Source organism: Leptodactylus fuscus, chromosome 5 (genome assembly GCF_031893055.1).
Source record: "Leptodactylus fuscus isolate aLepFus1 chromosome 5, aLepFus1.hap2, whole genome shotgun sequence".
NCBI classification, from domain to species: domain Eukaryota; kingdom Metazoa; phylum Chordata; class Amphibia; order Anura; family Leptodactylidae; genus Leptodactylus; species Leptodactylus fuscus.
This window is the reverse complement of record NC_134269.1, coordinates 137,229,023-137,242,355: the sequence shown is the minus strand read 5'-3', so window position 1 is coordinate 137,242,355 and position 13,333 is coordinate 137,229,023. Positions and strand designations below refer to the sequence as shown.

The 13,333-nt window shown below is 39.3% G+C and overlaps 1 protein-coding gene across 3 annotated transcripts in view; it reads right to left on the bottom strand.

Annotated features, from left to right (window-relative positions):
* Nucleotides 1-13,333, bottom strand: part of TMEM117 (transmembrane protein 117) — a 223,136-nt gene that overhangs the window by 185,319 nt on the left and 24,484 nt on the right. The gene's annotated exons all lie outside the window — the stretch shown is intronic.

The window sequence follows — 13,333 nt, the reverse complement described above, 5'->3', positions numbered from 1 at the left end:
ACGCTACGGCGGCTAGCTAGGCCCTGCCTGCGGGTGGTGGTCAGCTGTTCCCAAGCTAGCCTTGGCCCCGACAACTCCTGGCTCTCTAACACGAAGGCCTAGAAGACAGTTGGGGGCGAGAGCTATAAGAGGGTTAGGGACTGGGGATACTAAGGTGGTCACCCCTACTGAGACCAAGGTGCAGCTGCAGACAAAACAAACAGGATGGGGTGTGCTGGACAATATGTAACAAGAGAATGAGGTGAGGGACAGTGGAGAGGTGAGGAAAGGGTGAACACAGGACTGGGGCAAAACAAGCTGGAACCCAAACCTCACAAACAACAAGATAGTGCCAGGCAAACAGAGCTGAAGGACAGGTTAGAGTTGAAGTGTGGAGGGACAAAACAGACTCACACACCAGGCAACACTCACACCACTTCCTAGTCAGTTGTAATACTACCAAAACAATACTCCTCCCTGAGCCACGAATTCTAGGTGGTAACCACGAAAACTGGCAGCTAGTGAAGCCAGCCCTCCTCCTAATAAAGGCCCCAGAATCGTCCCATAGGATAATGACAACGACCAACACCTGAGGTTCGCTCAAGAGAACCTCAAGCATACTCTGAAGGCCGATACCAAATGCACAAACAGAATGGACTAATGGCAAGGAAACCACCCAAAGACCACAGAACACCGGATCAAATCCCCACCAGAAAAATACACAATTTTATTACCAGAATTCAGGTCGTGACAGACAGGGACACAAAAATCTGTAGCAAACAGGTTTAGTTAGAAAAAAAACAGCAAAATAAATAAACCTTTACTCCAGGCACAAATTGAGCAAAACAAAATACAGTCTTAACTTCAGGCAAAAGAATGTCAAATAAAACCCTGCTCATCTGAGCACTAACTAAACAATAAAGGACTAACTGTGCGTGTCTTAGTACCAACCACATGGGTAAACAAAAATAAAGCAATACAGTCTCACCAGACTCTCAGTGTATTAGGACAGATCCAGGCACCTCCACTCACTCCCAGGATCTACCCTGAAGTATAGGCTCTGTAGCCATTTATGGCCCAGTAACAAGCCCAGGACCCATACTTGGGCTGAGGCCTACTCAAGACCCGCCCTGGACCACACATAGATCAGAAACCTGGGGCTGATATATCAGGACTCCAGCACTTTAGTTGTTACCTTTTCTCGTTTCCTATACAAGTCTGTGAACCAAAACATGAAAAAGTTATTTTGGAAAGTGGGGAGTAAAAAAAATGAAAAAAATAAATAAAAATAAAGTATGGCTGCAGTGGGAAGGTGTTAGCCAGAATTGACGAGAATGTTTAGAGACAAATTCTACAGACACAGGAAATGGTAGTGCTCTGATACCGATTTTATCAATAATTTCCATGAGAATAATATATTGACAGTTCTACGACAAGATGCTCTGAAATTTCATTTCAAGGGAACACAAGTATTTACTAAAACAGGAAAGTCAGGAGAGATGACTGCATTAAAATTGACAGCGTTTCCTCATCTATCCCAAGAGCTTTCACTAAAACCGCAACCTTTTATTGAATCTCCAAATATATAAAAGTATGGGTAAAGCACAGCATAGACTGTCCTTTTATCAACCAGACAGAGAGAATCAATTGCAAATACACATCTGTATTATGAATTACTAAAATTGTTTCACCCATCACTATTCACACTTATACTGCATGCTAAATATAAAACCAATGCACTTTACTATACAACATAAATCACATGTATAAGTCTCATTTTATTATATATTTTGGTAACTAAGATGGTAAAACTATCATTATAGTTTTCAGCTCAGCTTGCTGACAGATCGAACAATCATCCAGCCAGCATGAAGTGGTGCTGAGCAGGAGGAAGAAGAAATCTGGGACAGATCGTTTTCTGTATAGGTTTATGCCCTAAACGCTGTGTATCGTGTAGCATGCAGGGAAATATAACTATTTACTTCAGTAAGAATGGTTCCAGTATGAAACACCAAAGGGAAAGGGTAGGCTTTCCTCTTAACTTCCTGACCATTGAAGTGCTGAAAGTATGTTCACACTATGTAGCTGCCTTTCTCAACAATACTATTGATAAATTCTAATCCTTTTGGGGACCTTGGGATGTGTAACGCACAAGGAATTTTGGTACACTCTTTTTCGCTTCTCAAATTTAGTCAAAGATTAGCTACTTCTTCTGGAAACTAAGAGCCCTAGCAGCATAAAGTACAAGCATCTGCAAATAAACTACATAGATTACTCAAGAAACCTTCTAGAATACTCAGCAAATGTGTAACTGAGGGATGGCAGGTGCGGTATGGACACAGGGAACCACAGCCAGATGGAGTTTAACAGATTTATGGCCAGTTTAACCAACGCATGTTAACTCTAACAGGTTGTTAAATCAGACGTTAACTAAGCGAGCTGTTTCACCATCGGCAGTTAGTGTCTAACTTCCGGTTTGTGGCGCTAACTGCCTGTTAGCGCTAACTGGAGAAATTTTTCCAGTTAACTCTTGGTAACATGGCCGCCGTCGATTACTGTGACGATGAAGATGACGACTTATTTGATATTTTCTGTTTTAATTACCGAAAATAATAATGTACATTTCAAATAAACAATATTGTCATCCTTTCTTAGTACACCTCTATGGAAATTATAAGATAGTATGACTTGACTTCATTCTTGCACATAAATGCCTGGGCATGTGTTACAGCAAATGTTCATCAGTTCATCTGCTCCCAGCTTCATGCCCCCCTACATCGGCCCCAGTGTAGTAAGACTCACCTGGCCAGGCTCCTCCGACGCTCTGCTGGCTCACTGCACACAGTTGTCGGCCTGCTGCCTGCATGTGTCCTATATTATGCAGAGCGAGGCCCGGCTGTCATAGTAACCTGAGGTCACTACTAACTAAGAGGTCACGTGCCACTGCTTCTGCCAATTACGACGCTTGTTACAAAAAAAAAACGACATTCAGTTAACTAACTGGCTGTTAGGTACCTGTACACGACTTTGGTGAAACGGATAGCTGCTAACAGAAGTTAGTTAGTTTTAACTGGAGATTTAACATGCGTTGGTGAAACCAGCCATTAATGGAAGACAAAGCAAAAACTCAGATTGAGGGGGTTCACACTTGTGCCCGGTCTCCGGTTTCCATTGGGTTTTCATCTTCAGCCCCAGTGAAACTGTATAGGAAACGGAAAGCCGGCGGTCAGTTTTAAAACCCATTCACTTGAATGAATTTGTAAAGGTGACCACCCGTGTCCGCCTTCTGCCTGTCTATCTTTTTAGTCGAACGCAAAGTCGAACATGCAGGACTTTGTGCGGTCAAAAATATACACAGGGCATAAGGAAACTTATAGAACGATACACTGAATGCCCTTACTGACTAATAAAAAGTAACATTTATTAAAGATAATTAAAAACGTAGATCCCTACAAGGTTCAACTATATACATAAAGGTGGCGTATTCCGGATTTGGAATATACTGGAGAGGTCCGGGGCTTATTAACAGTTAAGTGGAATTTCTACTCCTCCCACCTGACCCTCCAATATTCCTATGACGTCCACCCACTTAGCTTTAAAAACAATGTAACAGCACCTAGAGGCAAGTAGTAATAATACAGGCTGACTGTGAGATAGGCGTACGTAGTCTATTCAGCTATTTAAACCAGCTCCATCAATCCCTAGGGGCTGGTGCTGTCGGCGTGATATGCCCTCACTAGTCTAGCCCTGAGCCTCTATTGTGCTATTGCTGTCCTCGCCTTTCCCTGGTCAAACTCATCAGGAGGATATTGTCCCTATATAGTGATAAAGCAGAGGTGTGATAAAAACCGCAGTTTACGGGACCACGGAGGTTGTTCTCGCTACTTAGAAGGATCGCAATTAACAGGCATAGTAGGGATTTTTTCATAATAAAAGGAACACATCTGGGGCCAATTCTAAATCAGTGCGCAGACAGACAGATTCATACATAGATCTACATACACAGTATATACAGTTAGGTCCTGAAATATTTGGTCAGTAATAGAGATGAGCGAGTACTACAATTGTGAAAAAGGTAATAAGGATTGAGTCCTACCACATGCTTGGGCTTCCTCTGGAGGTGCAAGACCTTTCCTCCGGACTGTGAGGCAAATCGTAAAGAGGTTGTAGTGAAGAGATGATCCGCAATCACTCCAGGAGCCGCTGATAAAATTCCAATACTTTATTCCATTAAAGTTAAAATCGACAGCATACAAAAATAGGTAGGAAAACACACATAGTGGTTAAAAGAGTCGCTTACGCGTTTCGGGGTTGCCCCCTTAGTCATAGCATGTTGTATGTTAGAGAATACGAAATAAATAAATGTTAAGCACAGGTGTTTCTGTTCATTATCCGGTCACGTGTAGTGTTTGTCAGTTTAGAAAACAAATAAAGTTTCTTTTGAATTTTTCGGAGCGTGTTCGTATTTTTGTATAATAAAGTTATGCCATTCTTTTTATTTATTATTTACATATTGTGCAGCAAGTTTGTACATGTGTTTTGTATACGTGTTTAGTTGTTCAAAAATATTTTTAGTTTATGCGATATCTTAAACTATGTGGAATTGAAACATAAAGTTATTTTTGATGAATGCATAATATCCTAGTATCCATATCGTACTTGACATGAGATATAGATAGAAATGATATTTGCAAAAAAATTTGCGTAGTTAAGTAAGATATCGCATGACGCCATAAAAATATCGCACTAGTATGTGCGATTTATATGCGACATTTAAAAATACAAAATGTCTTATTTTCATTATAAAACAGCATAGAAACATGCTCTTCAGAATAAATCCATCTTACCACGTGAAAGAACAACTAGATGGTAACAAATGGTAATAATTAAATGACAACAAATAACTGGTGGCAAATAGATGGTATATGTTAATGCAGGTACTTGATATATAAACGCCCCCTTATTATTAGACCATCCCGGTCACGTAGTTGAAATAAACCCATAAGCTTTAAGCTTTAAGAAAGATAGGAACCAGTAGATGACACATGGGGCATCTGTGAGACTTTGTCCCGGTCACGTGACCGGATTGGACCAATGAAATGGGTCCTGGCCACGTGTTCGAAAAGGACCAATGAATTTCCAAAATTATAGAGATAAGCAATTTTAACATTTAAGCACACACAAATCCCACACAGTGGCCGCGCCACCATGCCGCACCAGCAAAAAGACAAGACAGAGCGGCACAGCTCCATCCATCCACATCAGCAGGGGACCACAACACATGACACCCAACACGAAAAAGATCCACAGTATCCAAGGTGGGTGGCCATTGTGATAATGATTGTACATGAGCTTTTATATATCGAGAACAAGAAGATGTAATGTTATATTTATTTTACTTTAACAGAAGAACATAAGATAGAATAGGGCACATTCGTTCTCAATAAATATATGATAAATCCGATCTTATATTCATTCCCGCAGGTGTTCTGCTATTGAAGTTGAGGATGTACCATGCTTCTCTTTTCAATAGATATGTTTTGATATTGCCCCCTCTTTTAGGTTGACTTAATGCTTCTATGCCCCAAAATGCCAGAGTTTGTACATTTCCCTTGTGAATCGTGGCGAAATGACGTGAAACTCCCGACATCGCTTCATTTATAGTTTTGGTGCTATCTTTAATATGTTCCATTATACGTATTTTTAAGTTTCTAATGGTGCAGCCAATATAGTCTATGTTGCATTCAGTGCATTTGATACAGTAAACAACATTTTGGCTCTCACAAGTAATATGTGTTTGAATCGTACAGCTAAAATTGGCTGCAGAACTAGTTACCACTTGTTTATTTATGGTATATTTACATACCTTACAGTTATGAAATTTACATTTGAAAAAACCTTTAGTGATAGTTTCGTTTATGGTGTTATTGGACTTCGTGGGTAAACAACTAGGAGCCAACATGTTGCCCAGTGTATCTGCTCTTTTAGCCACATAATTAACACCTTGACTTAGAAGTTTGTTAGTGATTGGATCCGTTTCAAGGATTGGGAGATTTTTTTGAATTATTCTTTTGATGTCATTGAATTGAGAACTATATTTGGTGGAGAAAAACATACTTTTGGCTCTTTCTTCTTGTTTTTTGTCATTGTTAGGATGTACTCCCAACAATAAATCATTTCTATTTTTATTTTTCATTCTTTTCTGTGCTCTATTTAAGATCCATTCAGGATATTTTCTTGATCTCAAACGGTGTAATGTTTCTTTCTCCATTTCCTCGTAATCTTGGATATTGCTACAAGCTCTTTTTGTTCTGGTCAATTCTCCCACTGGAATACTGGCTATGGTGTGTTTCGGATGATTACTGTTGGCCATCAATATGGTGTTGCCTGCAGTTTTTTTGCGGTGAAGTTTAGTTATGACCCTTTGTGTATCCGCCGAGCCCTCCAGTGACACATCCAAAAAGTCAATACATGTGGGTTAATGACAAAACGTAAATTTGAGACCATATTCATTAGACTGTAAATAATTGATGAAGTCTGGTATGGGCGCTATATCTCCATCCCAAACAATTAGGATATCATCAATATAGCGCCCATACCAGACAAGATGTGAAGAAAATGGGTTGGTAGAAACAAAAATAGTTTTCTCTTCCCAAAAAGATAACAAAAGATTTGCCAAAGAAGGTGAGAAAGGGGCACCCATAACCTTTTGGGAAGAGAGAACTATTTTTGTTTCTACCAACCCATTTTCTTCACATCTTGTCTGGTATGGGCGCTATATTGATGATATCCTAATTGTTTGGGATGGAGATATAGCGCCCATACCAGACTTCATCAATTATTTACAGTCTAATGAATATGGTCTCAAATTTACGTTTTGTCATGAACCCACATGTATTGACTTTTTGGATGTGTCACTGGAGGGCTCGGCGGATACACAAAGGGTCATAACTAAACTTCACCGCAAAAAAACTGCAGGCAACACCATATTGATGGCCAACAGTAATCATCCGAAACACACCATAGCCAGTATTCCAGTGGGAGAATTGACCAGAACAAAAAGAGCTTGTAGCAATATCCAAGATTATGAGGAAATGGAGAAAGAAACATTACACCGTTTGAGATCAAGAAAATATCCTGAATGGATCTTAAATAGAGCACAGAAAAGAATGAAAAATAAAAATAGAAATGATTTATTGTTGGGAGTACATCCTAACAATGACAAAAAACAAGAAGAAAGAGCCAAAAGTATGTTTTTCTCCACCAAATATAGTTCTCAATTCAATGACATCAAAAGAATAATTCAAAAAAATCTCCCAATCCTTGAAACGGATCCAATCACTAACAAACTTCTAAGTCAAGGTGTTAATTATGTGGCTAAAAGAGCAGATACACTGGGCAACATGTTGGCTCCTAGTTGTTTACCCACGAAGTCCAATAACACCATAAACGAAACTATCACTAAAGGTTTTTTCAAATGTAAATTTCATAACTGTAAGGTATGTAAATATACCATAAATAAACAAGTGGTAACTAGTTCTGCAGCCAATTTTAGCTGTACGATTCAAACACATATTACTTGTGAGAGCCAAAATGTTGTTTACTGTATCAAATGCACTGAATGCAACATAGACTATATTGGCTGCACCATTAGAAACTTAAAAATACGTATAATGGAACATATTAAAGATAGCACCAAAACTATAAATGAAGCGATGTCGGGAGTTTCACGTCATTTCGCCACGATTCACAAGGGAAATGTACAAACTCTGGCATTTTGGGGCATAGAAGCATTAAGTCAACCTAAAAGAGGGGGCAATATCAAAACATATCTATTGAAAAGAGAAGCATGGTACATCCTCAACTTCAATAGCAGAACACCTGCGGGAATGAATATAAGATCGGATTTATCATATATTTATTGAGAACGAATGTGCCCTATTCTATCTTATGTTCTTCTGTTAAAGTAAAATAAATATAACATTACATCTTCTTGTTCTCGATATATAAAAGCTCATGTACAATCATTATCACAATGGCCACCCACCTTGGATACTGTGGATCTTTTTCGTGTTGGGTGTCATGTGTTGTGGTCCCCTGCTGATGTGGATGGATGGAGCTGTGCCGCTCTGTCTTGTCTTTTTGCTGGTGCGGCATGGTGGCGCGGCCACTGTGTGGGATTTGTGTGTGCTTAAATGTTAAAATTGCTGATCTCTATAATTTTGGAAATTCATTGGTCCTTTTCGAACACGTGGCCGGGACCCATTTCATTGGTCCAATCCGGTCACGTGACCGGGACAAAGTCTCACAGATGCCCCATGTGTCATCTACTGGTTCCTATCTTTCTTAAAGCTTAAAGCTTATGGGTTTATTTCAACTACGTGACCGGGATGGTCTAATAATAAGGGGGCGTTTATATATCAAGTACCTGCATTAACATATACCATCTATTTGCCACCAGTTATTTGTTGTCATTTAATTATTACCATTTGTTACCATCTAGTTGTTCTTTCACGTGGTAAGATGGATTTATTCTGAAGAGCATGTTTCTATGCTGTTTTATAATGAAAATAAGACATTTTGTATTTTTAAATGTCGCATATAAATCGCACATACTAGTGCGATATTTTTATGGCGTCATGCGATATCTTACTAAACTACGCAAATTTTTTTGCAAATATCATTTCTATCTATATCTCATGTCAAGTACGATATGGATACTAGGATATTATGCATTCATCAAAAATAACTTTATGTTTCAATTCCACATAGTTTAAGATATCGCATGAACTAAAAATATTTTTGAACAACTAAACACGTATACAAAACACATGTACAAACTTGCTGCACAATATGTAAATAATAAATAAAAAGAATGGCATAACTTTATTATACAAAAATACGAACATGCTCCGAAAAATTCAAAAGAAACTTTATTTGTTTTCTAAACTGACAAACACTACACGTGACCGGATAATGAACATAAACACCTGTGCTTAACATTTATTTATTTCGTATTCTCTAACATACAACATGCTATGACTAAGGGGGCAACCCCGAAACGCGTAAGCGACTCTTTTAACCACTATGTGTGTTTTCCTACCTATTTTTGTATGCTGTCGATTTTAACTTTAATGGAATAAAGCATGAGCGAGTACTGTTCGGATCAGCCGATCCGAACAGCACGCACGCATTGAAATGAATGGACGCAGCCGGCACGCGGGGGGTTAAGCGGCCGGCCGGCGTCAAAGCGGCTGATCCGAACAGTACTCGCTCATCTCTAGTCAGTAACACAAGGTTTGTTATTTTAGCTGTTTATCAAAACATATTGAAGATACAGTTATACAATTAATATGTGCTCAAATTGCAGACTCTGTGCATTCATTTGAGGGTATTCACATCCTGATTGGAGGAAGGGTTTAGGAATTACAGCCCTGTAATATGTAGCTGCTTTTTTTCAAGGGACCAAAGGTAATTGGACAATTATCTCAAAAGCTATTTAATGCGCTGCATGGGCTATTCTCTCATTAAACCATCATCAATTAAGCAGGTAAAACGTCTAGTGTGAATTCTAGGTACGGTATTTGCATTTGAAAGCTGTTGTTGTGAACCCACTACATGCGGTCTAAGGAACTGTCAATGTAAATGAAACAGACCATAATTAGGCTAAATATAGAAATCTATCAGAGCGATAGCAGAACTACTAGGAGTGGCTAAAACAGTTCGGTACATTGTGGTTAAAAAAACAAACAAAAAACAACGCACTTGAGAGCTCAAAAAAGCCTGGTTGTCCATGGAAAACAAGAGTGGTAGATGATCATAGAATCCTTTCCATGGTAAAGAAAAACCCTATCACATCATCCACCCAAGTGAAAAAATAGGTGTTTCAGTATCTAAGTCTACCATAAATCGAAGAGTTCATGAGAGCAAATACAAAGGGTTCACCATAAAGTGCAAACCATTAGTCAGCCTCAAAATTAGGCCACATTTAACTTTGCCAAAAAACATCTAAAGAAGCCAGCCCAGTTCTGGAACAGCATTTTTTGGACAGATGAAACTAGCTAAGATTAACCTGTACCAGAAAGATAGAGAGAAGAAGGTACGGAGGATCCTTGGAACGGTTCATAATCCAAAGTACACCACATCCTCTGTAAAACATGGTGGATACAGTGTGATGGCATGGGCATGCATAGCATCCAAAGACACTGGGTCACCAGTGTGTAGTGAAGATGTGACAAAAGACAGAAGCAGCCGGATTAAAGGGGCTCTATCAGCAAAATCATGCTGATAGAGCCCCACATATGCGTGCATAGCCTTTAAAAAGGCTATTCAGGCACCGTAAAAGTTAAATTAAACTACCCCCCCGTTTGAAAATAATAACTTAAAAAAGAATGTTCTCTACTTACGGAACGTGCACCCTGGGCGGGCATTCAGGGTGTGTCTTCATCTTCTTCCCCGCCTCTTCTTCCTCTGACGTCTTCGGGTCCCATCCTCCTCCGGCGCTTGCTCGCGGACACTGATAAAAAAAAAATAGCCCGGGCGCATGCGCAGTAGCACACGGCCTCTACTACGGCTACTGCGCATGCGCCCGGGCTATTTTTTTTTTTATCAGTGTCCGCAAGCAAGCGCCGGAGGAGGACGGGACCGGAGGACGTCAGATGAAGAAGAGGCGGGGAAGAAGATGAAGACACACCCTGAATGACCGCCCAGGGTGCACGTTCCGTAAGTAGAGAACATTCTTTTTTAAGTTATTATTTTCAAACGGGGGGGTAGTTTAATTTAACATTTACGGTGCCTGAATAGCCTTTTTAAAGGCTATGCACGCATATGTGGGGCTCTATCTGCAGGATTTTGCTGATAGAGCCCCTTTAAATCTGAAGTGTACTGGGATATACTCTCTGTGAAGATTCAAGTAAATACAGAAAGGTTGATTGGACGGCACTTTGTAGTACAGATGGTCAATGACCCAACACATACAGCGATGGCCGAGTCAATCACAAGGTCTCAACACAATTGAGCATTCCTTACACTTGCTTAAGACAAAATTTAACGCAGAAAGATCCACAAACACGAAGCAACTGAAGACAGCTGAAGTAAAGGCCTGACAAAGCATTACAGAGGAAACCCAGTGTTTGTGATGTCCATGTTTTCCGGACTTAAAGCTTTCATTGCCATCTCTACATGTATCAAAATGAACATTTTATTTATGGTAATGTTAATTTGTCCAATTATTTTTGAGCCCCTGAAATGAGAAGGCTTTATAGAAAAATGGTTGCAACATCTAAACGTTTCACAGGATAATTTTGTTAAACCCCAAAGTATACACTTGCGTCAACACTCAAATATTTCCGGGTCTAATTATAGATTTTTTTTTTATAATGGGTGGAAGCATCAAAAGCAAACTTTGCGCAGGGCTCCATCTAACTTACTAGGCTAGTGGTCATATGTGCCTTAAATAAACGTAAATCAGTCAGTACATCAAGACAAAGCTTATTTTTTCCCCACCCATAAAACAAACCATTCAACTTCACTTCCTATAATGTGTTTTATTCTAGTAACTCTATCGCTATTTGTATATCTAGTATATTTTGCTCAAAAGAAATTTCCTAGTAGCTATTGTGTGTCATGTTTCAGAACTAGCATATAATGTAATATTTTAATGTTCTATTGTTAGCACACAATTAAATTACTGTGTCTACAGTATTGATCAAGCCGCAACAAAGGAAGGAGAAAAGCAATCAGCATAAAAGGAGCTCATTGTGGATTCAGAATGATCAAAAATAAGGTAACTTGTTGCCATCTAGTGGTTTCTGATGAACCATGTCCCGTAAAAGGAATTTTAAGTGTTTTAAATTGTAAAATGTCTTTGTATTACAGTACCATATATCTCCATAAATATAGCTGATACAAAAAACTGTATACTGTTCTAATTATGAAAAAATGCAAAAATCTAATAATTGATATGAAAAGTATGCAGGCCTATTAACTAGTCAAAAGTAGAAAAAAAATAATTTGCACAGTTTTTACGAGAAGGGAATATATACTGCAGATGGCAAATATATAAGGACCATACTACAGTCAGTGTGCTGTCATTTGTGTGCACTAGACCATTATAATAGGTAATCTAGATTACACTGATAGTCACCATAACAGAACTGATACAAAGCTCAACCCCTGTTTTATTACCATGATTCAGTTTTGGTGTCTAAAGTTGCTCCATAGTCAGTAACATAGTCCATAAGGTTGGATGAAGACAAAAGTCCCATCTATATTCCTACCATGTTGATATATATGAAGGCAAAAAAAACAAAAAAAACCATGGGACAGATGTCAATTGCCCCATCAGAGGAAACTATAAATACACCAACTGGACTAAGTCCCTGGATCAACATCCTATCCCAAAAATTTCTAGCTTCCATAACCTATGATATTTTACTTTCAAGAAAGGCATGCAGGTCAGTCTTGAATTTATACAGGTTATTACTCATTATAACCTCACATGGCAGTGACTTCCATAGTCTCACTGCTCTTACTGTAAAGATGTTCCGCCTATGAGTTTGGTAAAACCATTTTTCCTCCAGACCCTTGTCACAGTTACAAGCCTCAGTATGAAGAGATTATTGGACATTATTCTAAAGATCCCCTCAGGCACTGACCAGTCGGGGTGTCATCCAATGAATACCATTGGATATAGAATACCATTGTATAAAACAAAGAATGCCCTGAAGGAGCAATAGGGGCAGCCATACAATAAGAGCCATAATGAACCACATATAGAAGGATAGGCTAGCCAAAGAACTTCATAGCTAGAGTGGACCTACAGTTAGAGCATAAAACCTCCATAGCCCAGACAGAGTACCATCACAGTTAGTGGATAAGCACAACAGCTATAGTAAAAAGCCATAGTAATAGCAAAAGTGTCGCTACAGAAAGAGACAGCCAGCAATTCTGTTAATGTAATACTAAATTTAGCTTGAGTTTGGTTCAGGTGGATATGCCGTTGTAGACCAGATCACAGGGGTCTGACTGCTGGGACCCCTAGCAATTAGAAGAACAGAAGAATGCAAGTCCCCCTGTATCCTCCCCGTGAATAGAAGTGAATGTTGCAAGCATAAGGCCTAGTTCACATCTGCATTCAGTATTCCATTCAGGGGGTCCCCAAGCAGAATTCTGGAACAGAATACCGAACGCCAATGTGAACCAGGCCTGAGTGTGTGTTGCTTCATTCACACAGAACATGTAGGGACACCCCCAGCAGTCAGACTTCAGCGATCTTATACGTAGTCTTTATTTTATGTATCTTTAATAGCACAACCCCTCAAGGACTCCAATCTCTCATCAAGCCGATTCAATA